Here is a 19,058-nt window from a genome sequence, read left to right as displayed (position 1 = left end):
CATACTTATATCAATATCTATAATCAGGGCTTTACATTAACTTTTTTAATCACCGGCCACTGTGGCTAGTAGTTTTCCCATGTTACTAGCCACTCTGCATTTTCACTAGCCACAATTTTGTTGTTGCGGAAATATTTTATATGCATAAATTTGACGTTGACATGCTAAAATTACTTGATTTAAGTTGTGTGTTATGTCCACATGCCTCCTCATTCATTTCACTTTTTGTGTGTCGAGTATGAGCTTGCTCAATGAGCCTGAGCAAAGGAGTCATGGTTTCATAGTGGTATACTGCAATTAGTTTATATTTCACATGACTTTTTTTAGAGCTCAAAATTAACGATTTACCAAATTTATCTCTATAACCACACTAAACAATAATTGTTTCTCAGCCACAAATTTTTAATGTGTCAAAACAAGCACAATATAGCTGTATACTATACTTTTTATTTAACAAAACATTTCTTAAAAAAAGAAAGAAAAGCAATTGACTTTTAAAAAATAACTATTATGTATGAAAAATAAGCACGGTAATCTGTCCTGGCTAAAGATCTCTCGGATCACCAGTTAACTACACATACAGTAGGTGAGAGTTCAAAGTGGCTATTAACGCCGCAGCATGTACCGCCGCCGTTTGAAATAGGTGCCGCTCTGTTTTTAGTGTATGACCGCAGTTTGTGAATGAGCCGCCAGGGAGCGCAAAGGGACGGGATGCGAACGGACAGAAATAGCCCATACAGCAGCTACTGTGCTTGTAAATGATATTAAACAATAAGTCAAATCATTATAATTCCTTCATTAATCATTTAAAATGTGTTAACAGGCTTTATTGTAAACTTTTTAAGTGCAAAGAGGATTCGTTTTGGAAAATAGAATTGAAGAAGTAAAAGACAACTAAAATGAAAGCACAAACATTTAGTACAAATAAGTAGTCTTAAATAAATAAATAAATAAATAAAGCAGCCTAACTATAGAAAGATGTTCAGTGTTTGCTATATATATATATATATATAAACAGTCTGTTTAGCATTGTGAAAAGGCAAAGCTGAATATCTGTGGTTAAAGTGCCACCCAGCGGTCAAATGCTGCTGGCGCATCAAGTACCGCCGTCGCCGCGGTATGAATGGCGGCACAAGGAACACATTGAAGTAGTAACATCTGTAAATGCAGAGTTCATCTCCCATTAAAGCAATATTGTAAAAAAAAGATAATTAAACCATTTTAACAAAAATGAAACCAAATAAAACCGTAAGCAAATGAAAGGTGAAATCATACCGTGTGTGATAATGAAAGGAAGATCACATGCACATGGTTAACTTTAGGCCATTGAATAATCTGTTCAAAGTGAAAGCAACCGCTGCTGCTTACAAAAAGACACATTTTGAGCTCTTAAAAGCAGCAGGACTGTGGGTGCATGTTCATCACTTTTTGTCTAGTTTATTTGAAAGAGACCCGATGACAGTTGCGTTTCCAGAACCTGTTCCAGACACAGTTGCTTGACGATTCGCGCACGCGTTTTAAGAAGTTAAGCGCATCACATCAGCTGTTAGCGCGAGCGATCATCATCCTCTCATTCGGTATTCACTTGCTTCTGCTCGCGTGATCACAATTATTTTACTTCTCGATTCGAAGATCACATTTGCACGCATATTGGGTCATCCTTATATTGTCGAACCCTGCTTTTAGGAAAACTACAATTTAAAAATTATTTTCAACCAGCCAAACTGGCTAGTGGGATTGTCTGTCTAACCCACCAAAGCTGAAATCTACCCGCATTTGGCGGGTGTTAATGTAAAGCCCTGTCTATAATTATAAATATTAAATTGGTTCATTTGATTGGGCTGTTTTTCTGTGTGTCGGCACATGAGTTTCCGATCTCTCACACACACACACACACTTCTCTGCAGTCTCTGCAGGCCTCCTGCTGTTGTGAAAGTGAGTGAAGGTGACCGTCATTCAAGATCACACCCATAAATATAATTGCTTCACACTGGGGGAGATTTCAGCTGTCTGACTTGTTTTGCAGGCCTGTTTGTTTTCATGTGAAAGGTGAAGCGTGTCGTTCACGAGTCTCCAGCGACACCAGACGGAGAATCTGCATTGTGGATTCACTGACTGTAGCATCACTGGTTGCTAGGGTATTCTGGGAGTTGTGCTAGTTGGCATGGCTAATCATAAGTATATGCACTAGATATCGCATACGAAGTGTATTATCATCAATAACGCTACTTATCGAGCACAAAAGCTCGTAACATACAAAATCGTAAAAAACAAAATCTTACCTATGAAATGTTCTGCCTTTGTGCTTTGTTTTCTCTGTTTGCTCGTTACTACACCCGTACACAGCACTAAAATCCTGCATCTTCACATTGGCTTTAGTTTTGACTAGTGCAGTTGAATGACTTTTGTCCTGGGAGCCCTGTACAAATATGGCGGAGCAATTGATGCATGCTCAGGGTCCGTATGCGGTATCTAGTTTATATGCACCTCTGCAACCACCTAAAACACCATGCTGTGACATTACTAACAAATTACCAGATGTTTTTATATGGGGATGCCATTGTGTTTTGGGCGGTAGCAGGTGCATAATTAGCATAATCCAAATAGTTTTTAGGGGGTTGCCAGTTCCAAGTTGTTTTTACCCATAGATAAAAACACTAGATATCGCATACGAAAATCAAAATGACTGATTTTATGGTGGTAATTCCCAAAAAAATTGCGGACAATTTTGCAAATATATATTTATACAAAAAACAAAAAAAAACAAAAACATATATATATATATATATATATATATATATATATATATATATATATATATATATATATATATATATATATATATAAATAAATAAATCTATACATTTTATGTGGGGTAAAATGTAACACTGAGTTTTAACAGCGCAATACCCAGCTGATTGAGTTGTTGCCTAGCAACAAAATAAAACAACAACAAAAAACGCACTGCACTTTTTTTTGGAACGTAACTCAACCCAACTCAATTTATTTCCAGAGCACTTTTAACAAACCACAACGGGTGCCAAAATTCTGTACATAAAACCCATAAAACCCATGCAAATATACACAAAACCAAAATACATAAACTCACATCACAGCTGCAGTCGTGAGAGAGTACTTGAGAGTGCTTGTTCGGTGTGATCGGCTCCTTATTGTGTTTTTAAGTAGTTGGGGCGTTTTAAATTATCAAAGTATTCTACCGCGACATAGTGCTTATAAGATAAATGATGTCCGTACATAATAACCGGTTATGATCTATTACTGAACCGATACCGACTTGTCCGCGTCTGCATCGCGGTGCACAGAAGAAACAATTAATTTTGACACCCCAAGTGTGTAGTGTGCATGTTTGTGTGAGCAGATGTGTGTGTGTGCATCTATATATGTGTGTGTGTGTGAGATATACAATAGAATATATAGAACAAATCTATTGTACATGAGCAAAAAGCATTGCGTTGTGTTTTTTTGTCTTGTTTATATTTTACGTGGTCACACTTTCTTTTGATTGTCAATTTGATGAATTTAGTGAAGTTTTTAAACTAATTTCGAGAGGAGCACGTGATATAATTGACTGCAGCTGGCCGCCTATCTACACTCATTAGTTAGCCAATCAGATCTATCCCAACTTACTATAAATAGCCTAGCTAGATATTACTCCCTTACCTTCGTTTTCCGAAGAAACCCCCCATCCACCCCCATTTCTCCTCCTTTCCTCCTTTAAAAAAGGGGAGCTCTCGAGAACCATCTGATCTCGTACTCCCCTTACATGCTCTATGGACCTGGCTCCGAGCTCAGGGTTCTCTCCCGGGACAGAATGCCAAACCTGCTTACAGTTGTCAAGCAATATCTAAGTGTGAACTCTTGAAAGTTACATTGCATCTACACGCCAACTAATTCTCATTAGATTATAAGTAGACTGTTAGGTTGGGGTTGGGGTTAGTGTAAGTTGGCACGTACTCTTGCAAAGATTTTTTTTATTGTCAGTTTAAGAGCTTAGCTGATGATTGATTATAAGCAAGTTTGGCATGCTGTCCCAGGCGAGAGCCCTAAGTCCAAAAGGACCTTGAGCCGTGGGCTCCCTCCCGTTTGTTGGGCGAGAGGGGAGCTTTGAACTCAGGTAGATCTCGACAACTCCTCCCTTAATAAGAGCTGATGATTAAACTGAACGCTATTAAGAGATATGCTGCAGGATGAGAGTTTGACTGTAGTGCTAAATTTAGATTGATCAATTCACTTGCATGTTTTTGGAATGTGGGAGGAAGCCAGGGAAAACCTACGCGAGCACAGAAAGAACATGCAAACTACTCACAGAAACGACCGCCGGCCTGTTAAAAGACAGGTGACGTTCTTGCTGTGAGGCAACAGTGTTAACCACTGAGCCACCGTGCCGCCCTATAAAGGGAAAGGAGGAGAAGTAGGGGTGGAATGGGGGAGTCTTCAAATCAAAGATGGCTGTAGTGAGAAACAATGGCTTTTTATAGTGGGTTAGGACTAGCCTGATTGGTGGATCATACATGCTAATGCAGAACCAGCCGTGTTCAATCATTATCACTCGATCCTCTCGAAATTAGTTTATAAATAAACTTCACTTAAATGTTTGTTGAAGGAGCAGGATCAGCAGATATTAAGCAGACAATCTACTAATACTCAAATGGACCATCAAAATAAAGTGTTCCTTTTTATTTTTATGTATATGTTTAGTTTTTAACACTATTAACATTCATAATCCCCTGTAACTCTGATAATCTGAGAGTTTACGGCTTCTCGTTATTAAAAAAATATTTTTTATTTTCTCTTGGCCAAAAGTTGCCAGCAAAGAAGTGTTCATGTAAATGCGAGCACTTGTCAGATGGGCTGAGATTTTATCAAACAGTCTCTCACAGCTCACATGTGCACCACAGAAGGCCGAACGCTGCTGTTTATTATCGGTGAACACACACTCACATACAAACAATCACATACAGACACACACTCACATATACACACGCATGCACACAAACACTCACATGCACACACAAACACACACTTACGTATACACACATGCACACACAAACACACACTCACATGCACACACAAACACACACACACTCACATTCAAAAACACAGACTCACATATAGACACACACTCACATATACACACATGCACATACGAATACACTCACATACAAACACACAACTGGCATATACACACACATGCAAACACAAACACACACATACATACACTCACATTCAAACACACACTCACATACAGACACACACTCGCATATACACACACATGCACACAAACACACTCACATATACACACATGCACACACACATACAAACACACTCACATATACACTCATGCACACACAAATATACTCACATACATTCACATACAGACACACATTCGCATATACACACACATGCACACAAACACACTCACATATACACACATGCACACACACATACAAACACACTCACATATACACTCATGCACACACAAATATACTCACATACATTCACATACAGACACACATTCGCATATACACACACATGCACACAAACACACAAACACACTCACATATACACACACATGCACACATACACACAAACAAACGCACTCACATTCAAACACACAGACTCATATATATACACACATGCACAAACATATACACACTCGCATATGCACACACAAACACACACACACATACATACACACACTCACATTCAAACACACACTCACATACAGACGCACACTCGCATATACACACACATGCACACAAACACACACACAAATACACTCACATACAAACACTCACATACAGACACACACTCGCATATACACACACATGCACACAAAGACACTCACATATACACACACATGCACACAAAGACACTCACATATACACACACATGCACACAAACACACTCACATATACACACACATGCACACAAACACACTCACATATACACACACATGCACACAAACACACTCACATATACACACACATGCACACAAACACTCACATATACACACAAACACACACTTACGTATACACACATGCACACACAAACACACACTCACATGCACACACAAACACACACACACTCACATTCAAAAACACAGACTCACATATAGACACACACTCACATATACACACATGCACATACGAATACACTCACATACAAACACACAACTGGCATATACACACACATGCAAACACAAACACACACATACATACACTCACATTCAAACACACACTCACATACAGACACACACTCGCATATACACACACATGCACACAAACACACTCACATATACACACATGCACACACACATACAAACACACTCACATATACACTCATGCACACACAAATATACTCACATACATTCACATACAGACACACATTCGCATATACACACACATGCACACAAACACACTCACATATACACACATGCACACACACATACAAACACACTCACATATACACTCATGCACACACAAATATACTCACATACATTCACATACAGACACACATTCGCATATACACACACATGCACACAAACACACAAACACACTCACATATACACACACATGCACACATACACACAAACAAACGCACTCACATTCAAACACACAGACTCATATATATACACACATGCACAAACATATACACACTCGCATATGCACACACAAACACACACACACATACATACACACACTCACATTCAAACACACACTCACATACAGACGCACACTCGCATATACACACACATGCACACAAACACACACACAAATACACTCACATACAAACACTCACATACAGACACACACTCGCATATACACACACATGCACACAAAGACACTCACATATACACACACATGCACACAAAGACACTCACATATACACACACATGCACACAAACACACTCACATATACACACACATGCACACAAACACACTCACATATACACACACATGCACACAAACACACTCACATATACACACACATGCACACAAACACTCACATATACACACAAACACACACTTACGTATACACACATGCACACACAAACACACACTCACATGCACACACAAACACACACACACTCACATTCAAAAACACAGACTCACATATAGACACACACTCACATATACACACATGCACATACGAATACACTCACATACAAACACACAACTGGCATATACACACACATGCAAACACAAACACACACATACATACACTTACATTCAAACACACACTCACATACAGACACACACTCGCATATACACACACATGCACACAAACACACTCACATATACACACATGCACACACACATACAAACACACTCACATATACACTCATGCACACACAAATATACTCACATACATTCACATACAGACACACATTCGCATATACACACACATGCACACAAACACACTCACATATACACACACATGCACACATACACACAAACAAACGCACTCACATTCAAACACACAGACTCATATATACACACATGCACAAACATATACACACTCGCATATGCACACACAAACACACACACACATACATACACACACTCACATTCAAACACACACTCACATACAGACGCACACTCGCATATACACACACATGCACACAAACACACACACAAATACACTCACATACAAACACTCACATACAGACACACACTCGCATATACACACACATGCACACAAACACACACACAAATACACTCACATACAAACACTCACATACAGACACACACTCGCATATACACACACATGCACACAAAGACACTCACATATACACACACATGCACACAAACACACTCACATATACACACACATGCACACAAAAACACTCACATATACACACACATGCACACAAACACACTCACATATACACACACTCACATATACACACACATGCACACAAACACACTCACATATACACACACATGCACACAAACACACTCACATATACACACACTCACATATACACACACACATGCACACAAACACACTCACATATACACACACATGCACACAAACACACTCACATATACACACACATGCACACAAACACACTCACATATACACACACACATGCACACAAACACACTCACATATACACACACATGCACACAAACACACTCACATATATACACACACATGCACACAAACACACTCACATCTACACACACACGCACACAAACACACTCAGATATACACACACATGCACATAAACACACTCACATATATACACACACATGCACACAAACACACTCACATATACACACACTCACATATACACACACATGCACACAAACACACTCACATATACACACACATGCACACAAACACACTCACATATACACACACACACGCACACAAACACACTCACATATACACACACATGCACACAAACACACTCACATATACACACACTCACATATACACACACACGCACACAAACACACTCACATATACACACACATGCACACAAACACACTCACATATACACACACATGCACACAAACACACTCACATATACACACACATGCACACAAACACACTCACATATACACACACATGCACACAAACGCACTCACATATACACACACATGCACACAAACACACTCACATATATTCACACACATGCACACGAACACACTCACATATACACACACATGCACACGAACACACTCATATATACACACACATGCACACAAACACACTCACATATATACACACACATGCACACAAACACACTCACATATACACACACATGCACACAAACACACTCACATATACACACACATGCACACAAACACACTCACATATACACACACACGCACACAAACACACTCACATATACACACACATGCACACAAACACATTCACATATACACACACATGCACACAAACACACTCACATATACACACACACACACACACACACACACACGCACACAAACACACTCACATATACACACACATGCACACAAACACACTCACATATACACACACATGCACACAAACACACTTTTTTTTTCTCTTGGCCAAAAGTTGCCAGCAAAGAAGTGTTCATGGAAATGCGAGCACTTGTCAGATGGGCTGAGATTTTATCAAACAGTCTCTCACAGCTCACATGTGCACCACAGAAGGCCGAACGCTGCTGTTTATTATCGGTGATGGGCAGGACGTGCAGTTTTGCGATGCTTTGATGTGCTGATCGATTCTTAATTCTCAATCAGAGTATTGTTGTCCGTGTAAACACATTGACTGTGAGCAATCTGCAGGAATCAAACCCTCAGAAAGATCCAGAAGGTTCCCAGAGCGCAGACCTGCTCCTGAACCCTGTCATCAATGTTTCTCAATGGGTTTACACAAGAGCCTGATTAAGTATGATGAAGCATGCGGCGCTGATCCAAACAATGGCTGATTATGTGACTCACAAAGTCTCGGGCTTTAATGAAAACACGCTGATTGGAGAAGATAAGTAATTGCCACCGTGCCTCCCGCAGGATATATAACTAGATATACATATATTTCAACATTTTCAGTCAGCGTAGTCTGTTTAATCATTTCAAGAGTTCACACTTAGCTGATGATTGATTATAAAGGGAGTTTGGCATGCTGTCCTGGGAGAGAACCCTGAGCTCATAAGATCCTTGTGCCCGCAACTTCCTGCCGTTTGCAGGCCGAGAGGAGAGTTGGACGATGAACAAAATTGGCCGTAGTATATGAGTGAGTGTGTGAATGTGAGTGTGTATGGGTGTTTTCCAGTACTGGGTTGCTGCTGGAAGGGCATATGCTGTGTAAAACATATACTGGAATAGCTGGTGATTCATTCCGCTGTGATAAATAAGATACTAAGCCAAAGAAATGAATGAATGAAGGAGTTTTGTCTTCAACTGTGCATATTTGGATCAGAAACATTCCAGACGTCAGCTTTGATCAATGCATTTCATCTCTTTTGGATACAGCGCTATAGTTTCAGCAGATGTGATCAATATTCCGGCGAGTGTTCATGTCCTGTTAGCGGCGAGTGTGTCTGAAGCAGCTCTGTCAGTTGTGGTGAAGCGTATCCGTGTCTCTTTCCCTCCAGTTTTAGACGTTTTGGCACATAAGGCCCCATTTAAAGCTGTGTTTCTTCAACTCCGCAGCTGCTTCCAATCCGGTGGCGTTCGCTTCCCGGTGGTGCTTTCCAAATGTTGAGCAGAGTTCATGCTTCAGATCCGTCCTGTTCTCGGGTAGCATCAAACGCTCACATCTTCCTTTGCTTGTTTTAGCAGGAGGATTGTGAGAAGGTTATGGATATGCCGAGCCGGAGTACACAGTAGTAAATAAAAACTAAAACTGTTCAACTCATGTTTATTTCTCTAGCGCTTTTACAATGTAGATTGTGTCAAAGCAGCTTAGCATAGAGGTTTTGGTAAATTAAAACCAACCCGGGCACATTGTGGAAACGTAGCCCCGCGGACGTTTCTGGAGACCGCAAAATATGTCCCGGGAGTACGTATTCAAGCAGTTTCTGTTTTTGCGAATCCGCGAGAGGCCAATGTGCGCGCTTTTTTGCACCATTCGCGCTGTTCTCACGTGAAAAGCTGCCGGAGGCGGCTCTAGAGCGGTCGTCCGTCTGACTGACTGGCTGAACGACTGAACGATCGACCGGGCGGCCAATCGGCTGAACCAGCAGCCCTCCTCCTCCTCCTCCTCCTTCCCTAAACCCAAGCGATGATTTGCAAAAGCCGTCCAGAAAAAAAAGCAAAAGCCCTCGTCCAATTTTGACCGCGTTTTCGGATCTGACCTGTCGCGAACTCGTTCGCTTGTATTTTTTTTAGATTCTGTTTTTCATCTTACCTGATTTCCGGAACCGCTCTTCCCTGGACCCGATCCCGGTCGTTGCCGTGGCCGATTCCTTCTGCCTCCGGGCCTCCGCTCCGCCGACGTAACGCTGCGAGCTAAGCGGACAAACTGGTTGAGGCGAAAAAGCCCTCCATACGGAGGCGAGCCGTCAGCCGGTGAGCGCGAAGAGGAGGAGCAGCCCGCCCCGCAACGTTCGCTTGATAAAAAAAACAAAACGCGGCCATACGTACCTACGGCCACGAAAATCGCGGTCTCCAGAAAAGTCCGCGGGGCTACGTTTCCAGAATGAGCTTGGGTTGGTTAAAACAGCGTCAGTCTAGCTTTTAGAGTTGAAGTTCAGCTTAGTTTAGTTCAGTGTGGTGGTTGGTGAGTTTGTTAAATGGCACTGGCTTCACTATTTATGATGTGATCACCAGGGGGCGTCGGTAAGAACGCATAAGTCAGGTTTTGTAGTTAGCTGATGTTTTTACAGCATTTATTTGCAGTCATAAAGGCACATGCGTGTGTGTGTGGTATTTTCTAGAAACAAGAGAGAAATGTACCACAATGATTAAACTGCAATTGGTATAATATACAGAACAATATAATATGGCATAATATATATTTGGCGTTTGCTCGGAAGCGCGCACCACCTGCGTTGATGACGTAATTGCAATCATGCGGTCTGATCGTCATTTAAAGTTTGCGTTACAACACTAAACCCATATACTAAGTGTTAGAAGCACACAGACAGAAGACATGAACACTTACTTCTCGTGACGCACACACAATAAGCCACTGCATCGAGCTGTTAGCCAGAATGTATTGAACTGCAATGTCCGGCTACAGGAACGGAAATGATATGCGTCTTCTGGGCGGGCCAGACCCAGCTGTCAATCAAACCAGCATCAAATCAGAACGCCAGATATACCTGGCCTTTTCAACAGTGGTTTAATTTTCACTGCTGAATGTCCAAACACTGAAGAGCAAATCCATCGATGTGCAGCGCCACAAATCCCAAACCAAGCAAGCCAGTGGCAAGGAACAAACTTTACCAGTCGACGAAAGTGAAGGAAAATAAACCTTAAAAGAAACCACGCTCAGTTGAGCACGACATTTTCTTCTTGTGCAGAGCTGCAGTCTAGGCGCCGGAGGCTGGAGAACACTGGACGTCCATTATGGAGAAGCTGCAGGTGTGTGTAGGTGGCCCACAGGATCAATGTGGAGACTCGTATGTCACTGGGGTCTTTCAGGAATCAGTATCGTGCTCTCTGCTCCTCTATGATCACTGCAATGTCAGCTCAGGATACTGCCTGGTCCAGGATTGTGGAGACCATAGGCCCCATTTAAAGCTGTGTTTCTTCAACTCCGCAGCTGCTTCCAATCCGGTGGCGTTCGCTTCCCGGTGGTGCTTTCCAAATGTTGACCAGAGTTCATGCTTCAGATCCGTCCGGTTCTCCGGCAGCATCAAACGCTCACATCTTCCTCTGCTTGTTTTAGCAGGAGGATTGTGAGAAGGTTACGGATATGCCGAGCCGGAGCACACAGTAGTAAATAAAAACTAAAACTGTTCAACTCATGTTTATTTCTCTAGCGCTTTTACAATGTAGATTGTGTCAAAGCAGCTTAGCATAGAGGTTCTAGTAAACTGAAACAGTGTCAGTCCAGTTTTCAGAGTTGAAGTTCTGTTTAGTTCAGTTCAGTGTGGTTTAATTTTCACTGCTGAAAGTCCAAACACTGAAGAGCAAATCCATCGATGCACAGCCCTACAAGTCCCAAACCAAGCAATACTGTGGTGAGGAACAAACTTCACCAATTGACGAAAGTGAAGGAAAATAAACTTTGAGAGAAACCAGGCTCAGTTGGGCACAACCATTTCTCCTCTGGCCAAACTTCTTGTGCAGAGCTGCAGTCTAGGCGCCGGAGACTGGAGAACATTGGATATCCATCATAGAGAAGCTGCAGGTGTATGTAGGTGGCCCACAGGATCAATGTAGAGACTCGTCTGTCACTGGGGTCTTTCAGGAATCAGTCTCATGCTCTCTGCTTCTCTATGATCGCTGCAATGTCAGCTCAGGATACTGCCTGGTCCAGGATTATGGAGACCTTGGCATCATTTTTTCACAGATCTTGGATTACATCAATGGCACTGCATAATCTCTGGGCACCTCAGGATGAGTTTTTCTAGGTGGAAGTAGAGAATACAGAAAATAATTAGCGTAGTTAATGTTCATAGTGTATTAAAACGTGATGAAAAAATCGAAGTGCTATAAATGAAAATAGTAGTTCTGAACAGGGCCGTGCACAGGGGGGTGGCCTAGTCATTGGCTGAGGTGCCCCTCACAGGAGACACTTGCCCAACCCCAACGGGCCTGTTTTTGAATGTAATTGGGAGCCAGGCCAGTGTAAAGACCCGAGGACAGATGTGATGTGCTCAGATATATTGGTTCTGGACAGATACCTGGTTGCAGCGTTCTGGATGAGCTGCAACTGTCTGTCGTTTTTGGAGGGCCAGTGAGGAGTCCATTACAGTAATCCGCCCTGCTGCTGATAAAAGCATGAACAAGTTTCTCACTGGAAACAAAGCATCTAATTCTTGCAATGCTTTCGAGATGACAGTATTGTCACGGTCACAGACAAGGAAGACAATAATGGTTATCTATTAAGGGTTTTATTCAAAACAACGTTACTGTATCAGAGTGATGAAGCAGGAGAGTGCTGTAGATGGTAGCGACCTCATCAACAGTTCACAAGGTCAACATCTAAATGTGAGCGATCTCACGTACAGTTCGTTCTGGGAAACACCAGAGGGTGAGCAATCTCACACACAGTTCATCAGGTAAACATCATATCTTCAGGTAAACACCAGAATGTCTTAAGTCACTTCTCCTATTCAGTTGTTATCCATCCGTAGGCAAAATGAGGACATCCATGGGAGAAGAGGAGTGGAAGAAGGAGAGAAGATGTAGTGAACCATCCAACTGGCCGATGAATGAGGTGGGTATTTAAGGTGTCTGGTGATTGCGGGTGCAGGTAATTAGTATGCTGGTGATTGTTCATGGGTGCGGTGAGGGAGAGTGGTGATTGGAGCTGCAGGAACAAGCCGAGGGTGTGACAACTATGCTGATTTACCTTATTGCTTTAACATGACTATTGAAACTCAGATCTGAATCCAGAATCACACCAAGATTTTTGACCTTAGTTTTGTTGTTTAATCCAAGGTAGCCAAGGTACGCATTTTTCTAAATAAATAGACAAATAAATAAATAAATCATAATTCGTTCAACAAAATCATAATTATTTCATGGTTTGACCACCATCACGGCATTAGTGCCATGAAAAATCATTTTTTGTGTTATTTTTTTTCTGACCCCACTGGCACCACTGGCATCACAATCTCACCGCAATTTGTAACTTTTTGATTTAGTGACCAATTCGTAATGATTCGTACGATCTAATTCATACAATTTAGTACGATTTGATCATCACCCAGTGATGGTTGGGGTTAGGGGTGGGGTTGAGTGCCACACCTCCTTTTTAAAATTGTACGCATTTTCGTACATCTAAACTCGTACGAATTAGCCACTAAACAGACAAAACGTAAAATAGTTACGTTTCCTTGTAAAATCAGGCTGATATTTTTTTTGTTTTAAGCATGGTCACCTTAATTTAATCATGTTCAGGTGTTTGTAATGAAAAATAAGTAAAATTAGTTATAAGACATTCCCATCTTTAGATTGAACATAAAACAAATACATTTTTCAACAAAAAACTCAGTAATTGTGTTCATTCAGCTTAAAACAGTAGTTATATAAGCAAACATAGAAACAAACATGTAAAGCATATGAGTAGAGCTCTTCATCATTCTGTAATGCATTGTGCGTACGCTTACTATAAAGATAGGTCTTTAATAGAGTGTGTCTAAGCCTCGGACATTATTAGAAAGGCTATTCCAGAGTTTAGGAGGAATAACTAAACTATTGATCAAAAATCATTTTCGATACTTAAATAAGCAGTAATATAATGAACAATAAATAAAAAACTAAATTAAAACTAAACTGGCAACAGCTGCTGAAGAATGAACTGGGATCAAATGAAATAATCTGCTTGTTTTAGCTGTAGGTCTGTAGGAGGAGGATTGTGGGCAGGTTATGGAAACGCCAAGTATATTTATAAGCAAGGTCATTTTAGTAAACAATAACTAAAACTATTGGTAAAAAAAAAATTAAATTCAATATTTGAAATGAAATAAAACAAAATCAACAGTGAAAAACTAAATGAAACAAAACTATAATAACCTTTGCTCTTGAGTCTGTCTGCAGGCAAACGGGCCCTCTGTAATAAACCTCACACTGACACATCAGTTCTGGCCCCTGGGTGTTGAATTTCATGTGTTTTGTTGGATTGACTGAACCAGCGCCACCACAAAGCTTCAACGCGTGCTCTGCCCTCTCACTGCTTTCCTTCTTCTTTTCCTTTTCTTTTCTTTTTTTTCAGGAAAAAAGATTCTTGTTGGTTTGGCAGGAACTCAAAGAATGTCACATATGGAGACATGATGGAAAAGAAAAAGGATAATATACAGTTCAAACTTATTCTTAATTTACTTTCAGTAATTTTTGTACATTATTTTTAGTCTTTTACCATTATATTGCAGTTGCTTTTGCATGCTTATTGCATTTCCATCATAATTCTTAAATCAATGTGAAGACAAAATATTCTTTCAATCATTCGTTCATTTTCTTTCAGCTCAGTCTCTATTTCAGGGGTTACCAGAGCAGTATGAATCACCAGCTATTCGATATGTTTTACACAGCAAATGCCCTTCCAGCTGCAACCCAGTACTGAGAAACACCACACACTCTCATTCACACACACACTTTAAAAATAAAAAAAATATTAAAAACATTTAATTGTTTTTAAAAACAGGTTTTATGGGAGTGAAAAAGAAAAGAAAGACATAATAGTGCGATCTGTCAGAAATACAGTAGCACAGTGCTCATTCAGTAAAGGCTCAGCTAAACACATGTGTGTTCAGTCTTGATGTGAATGTGCCTAATGCTGGAGCACATCCGATCATTTCTGGAAGCTGATTCCAGCAGCAGGGGGCGCTGTTAGCAGCTGAAGGCTGATTCGCCCTGCTTTGGCTGAACTCTTGGAATTTCTAGTTTATTTGATCCTAATGATCTGAGTGATCTGATGGGTTTGTTTTCAGTGAGCATATCTGTAATGTATTGAGGTCCTAGACCATATAGTGGTTTATAGACCAGTAATTATTCTTTTAAATCTATTCTGAATGTAACTGGGAGCCAGCGTAAACACCTGAGGACAGGTGTGATGTGCTCAGATTTTCTGGTTTTGGTCAAAATCCTGGCAGAAGCATTCTGGGTGAGCTCCTGACTGTTTTTTGTGAGGTGAGGAGTCAGTGAGGAGTCCATTACAGTAATCCACCCTGCTGCTGATAAAAGCATGAACAAGTTTCTCTAAATCAGGGCTATTCAATTGGCGTCCCGCTGGCCGAACCTGGCCCCCGAGGCAATTTGCACCGGCCCTTCAATTAGTGTGATCAAGACATCAGAATTAAATTTAGTTCAGTCAAAAAACGGCCGCTATAGTTATGAAGTGAAGTGCGTCTGGTTAATACAGCACAAACTGCAGTTGATGACTGCGCAGAGCGTGAGTCACTTAGTGGTTATTACATTACTTTATTACAAATTCTTTAGAAGATTATGTATGTATGAACGCAGATGATAACAACAGTTCATTTAATTAATTATATAATCAGACAACCAAAATCTATAATTGTTATATCCTTATAATTGTTATGCATAACGTATGAATGTGTCTGAATGTAGAAGAAACCTACTTCAGCAATGCACTGCTTTTGTTGTGCTTTGAAATACAACATTTGAATATTTGTAAAAAATAAAAAGCCATGATGTTATGTAGTTTCAAAATACAATGTATTAACATTTTAATGTAGAAAAAGCCATCGTGGGTGTCTTAAGCAGCAAAAATACAACATCTGGGCTGTTTTATGCAGTTGTGTCATCACTCATTTTGCAAGTCATATCTCTCCAGCCCTTCATTTGGGATGCTTTTCATGAACCGTTCCTCCTCTTATAGTCCGGAGCTCCTTCCGTGGGATACGAGGCCGGTGCGCTCCACAGGTGTATTCACTTACGAGGTGGCCTCATTCCATTCCCACGGCCCTCGGCCCCGCCCTCTCACCACAAAAGCATCTAGCTCTTGCAATGTTTTTGAGCTGACAGTATATGCTGATTCACTAACTGCTTTGACATGACTATTGAAACTCATTTCTGACTCCAGAATCACACCAAGATTCTTGAACTTATTTTTTGTTGTTAACCCCTGGAGCGAAGGTACACACTTTTGTAAAAAAAAAAAAAATCCTAATTCTTTTGACAAGATCATAATTATATCAAAGTTTCCATCACTGAAAAAAAAAATTGCTTTTGGGTATTTTTCTGTCCCCACTGCAATATATTTACTGGTTTTAAGCATGAAGTCACATTAATTTAATCATGTTTAGGTATTAACATTGAAAAACAAGTAACAGAGTTATAAAACATTCAGCCCACAAAACTCTGCCCTCTTATAAAAAGAGCACAATCTCGTTTTGAATTTAAAGCGACGGTCACCAAAACACCACAATTAGGATCAAAGCCTGAAAGCATCACTTTTAGAGAGTTAAAAAACATTATTTGTGTGGAATTTTGAGCTGTAAATTCACAAACACACTGTGGAAAAATCAGAAACTTAGTTTACTTATTGTGAAAAGGGGCAGAATAGGTCCTCTTTAATAATGTTTAGGTATTTGCATTGAAAAACAAGTCAAAAACAGAGTTATAAAACATTTTTCTGGCATTCACTGCACGGCCTCCACAGTTGATGGTTGTTTTGTGTTGTGTGTGTGTTCTCTCTTTCTAGGTTTGGTGCCAGAGCTTGTGTTTGGGTCATCTGCTGGTCAGATCCAGAGAAATATTTGTCAGGATTTTCCTCTTTCAACAGAGTCTTATGATATTGAGAATGGGTGAAAGTCACTAGGCATTATTTAGTGGCTGTAGAATTTCAGTATCAGTGGAATCAAAATGAAAACATTCATTCATTTTCTTTTCGGCTTAGTCTCTTTATTAAAATGGGGTCGCCACAGCAGAATGAACCGCCAACTTATCCAGCATATGTTTTACACAGTGGATGCCCTTCCAGCTGCAACCCATCACTGAGAAACATCCATACACACCCATTCACACACACACACACACACACACACACACACACACACACACACACCACAGACAATTTTTTATCTTACCCAATTCCCCTATAGCGCATTTGTTTGGGCTTTGGGTGAAACCGGAGGACCCGGAGGAAACCCACACCAACATGGGGAGAACATGCAAACTCCACACAGAAACGCCAACTGAGCCAGCCAGAACTCGAACCAGCGACCTTCTTGCTGTGAGGCGACAGTGCTTCCCACTGCGTCACTTGCAGCCCCATAATGAAAACAGTCTATACTAAATATATATATATATATATATATATATATTAGGTGCTTAAAAATACTAAACTTCTGGGGACCACATTACAATAAGGTTGTATTAGTTAATGTTATTTAATGTATGTACTAACAATCAATGAACAATACATGTATTACTGTATGTATTCACCTTCATAATAATTGTGATACAGTTATTTATTGCTAGTTCATGTAAACTCACAGTACATTAACTAATGTTAACAGACATGATTTTGGATTTTAATAATGCAATAGTAAATGCTGAACTATAATGCAGAGAGTGGCCTGAAAAAGAGGAAATATCCAGTGAGCGGCAGTTCTGTGGGTGCAAATGCCTTGTTGATGCCAGAAGTCAGAGGAGAATGGCCAGACTGATAGAAAGGCAACAGTAACTCAAATAAGCACTCGCTACAACCGAGATCTGCAGAAGAGCATCTCTGAACACACAACACGTCCAACCTTGAGGCGGATGGGCTACAGCAGCAGAAGACCACACCGGGTGCCGCTCCTGTCAGCTAAGAACAGGAAACTGAGGCTACAATTCCCACAGGCTCACCAAAACTGGACAATAGAAGATTGGAGAAACATTGCCTGCTCTGATGAGTCTCCATTTCTGCTGCCACATTCGGATGGTCGGGTCAGAATTTGGCATCAACAG

The 19,058-nt window shown here is 40.6% G+C and overlaps 2 protein-coding genes across 2 annotated transcripts in view; both read right to left on the bottom strand.

Annotated features, from left to right (window-relative positions):
• LOC100331556 (signal induced proliferation associated 1 like 2) overlaps positions 1–19,058 on the bottom strand; it is an 823,625-nt gene that overhangs the window by 241,483 nt on the left and 563,084 nt on the right. The gene's annotated exons all lie outside the window — the stretch shown is intronic.
• egln1a (egl-9 family hypoxia-inducible factor 1a) overlaps positions 11,331–19,058 on the bottom strand; it is a 70,309-nt gene continuing 62,581 nt past the window's right edge. The window contains exon 6 of the transcript XR_012388964.1: positions 11,331–13,044. The gene's annotated coding sequence lies outside the window, so the exon portion shown is untranslated. The remainder of the gene's footprint in view (positions 13,045–19,058) is intronic.

This window comes from Danio rerio, chromosome 13, assembly GCF_049306965.1.
Source record: "Danio rerio strain Tuebingen ecotype United States chromosome 13, GRCz12tu, whole genome shotgun sequence".
Taxonomy (NCBI): Eukaryota; Metazoa; Chordata; class Actinopteri; order Cypriniformes; family Danionidae; genus Danio; species Danio rerio.
This window is presented reverse-complemented; position numbering and strand designations above follow the sequence as displayed.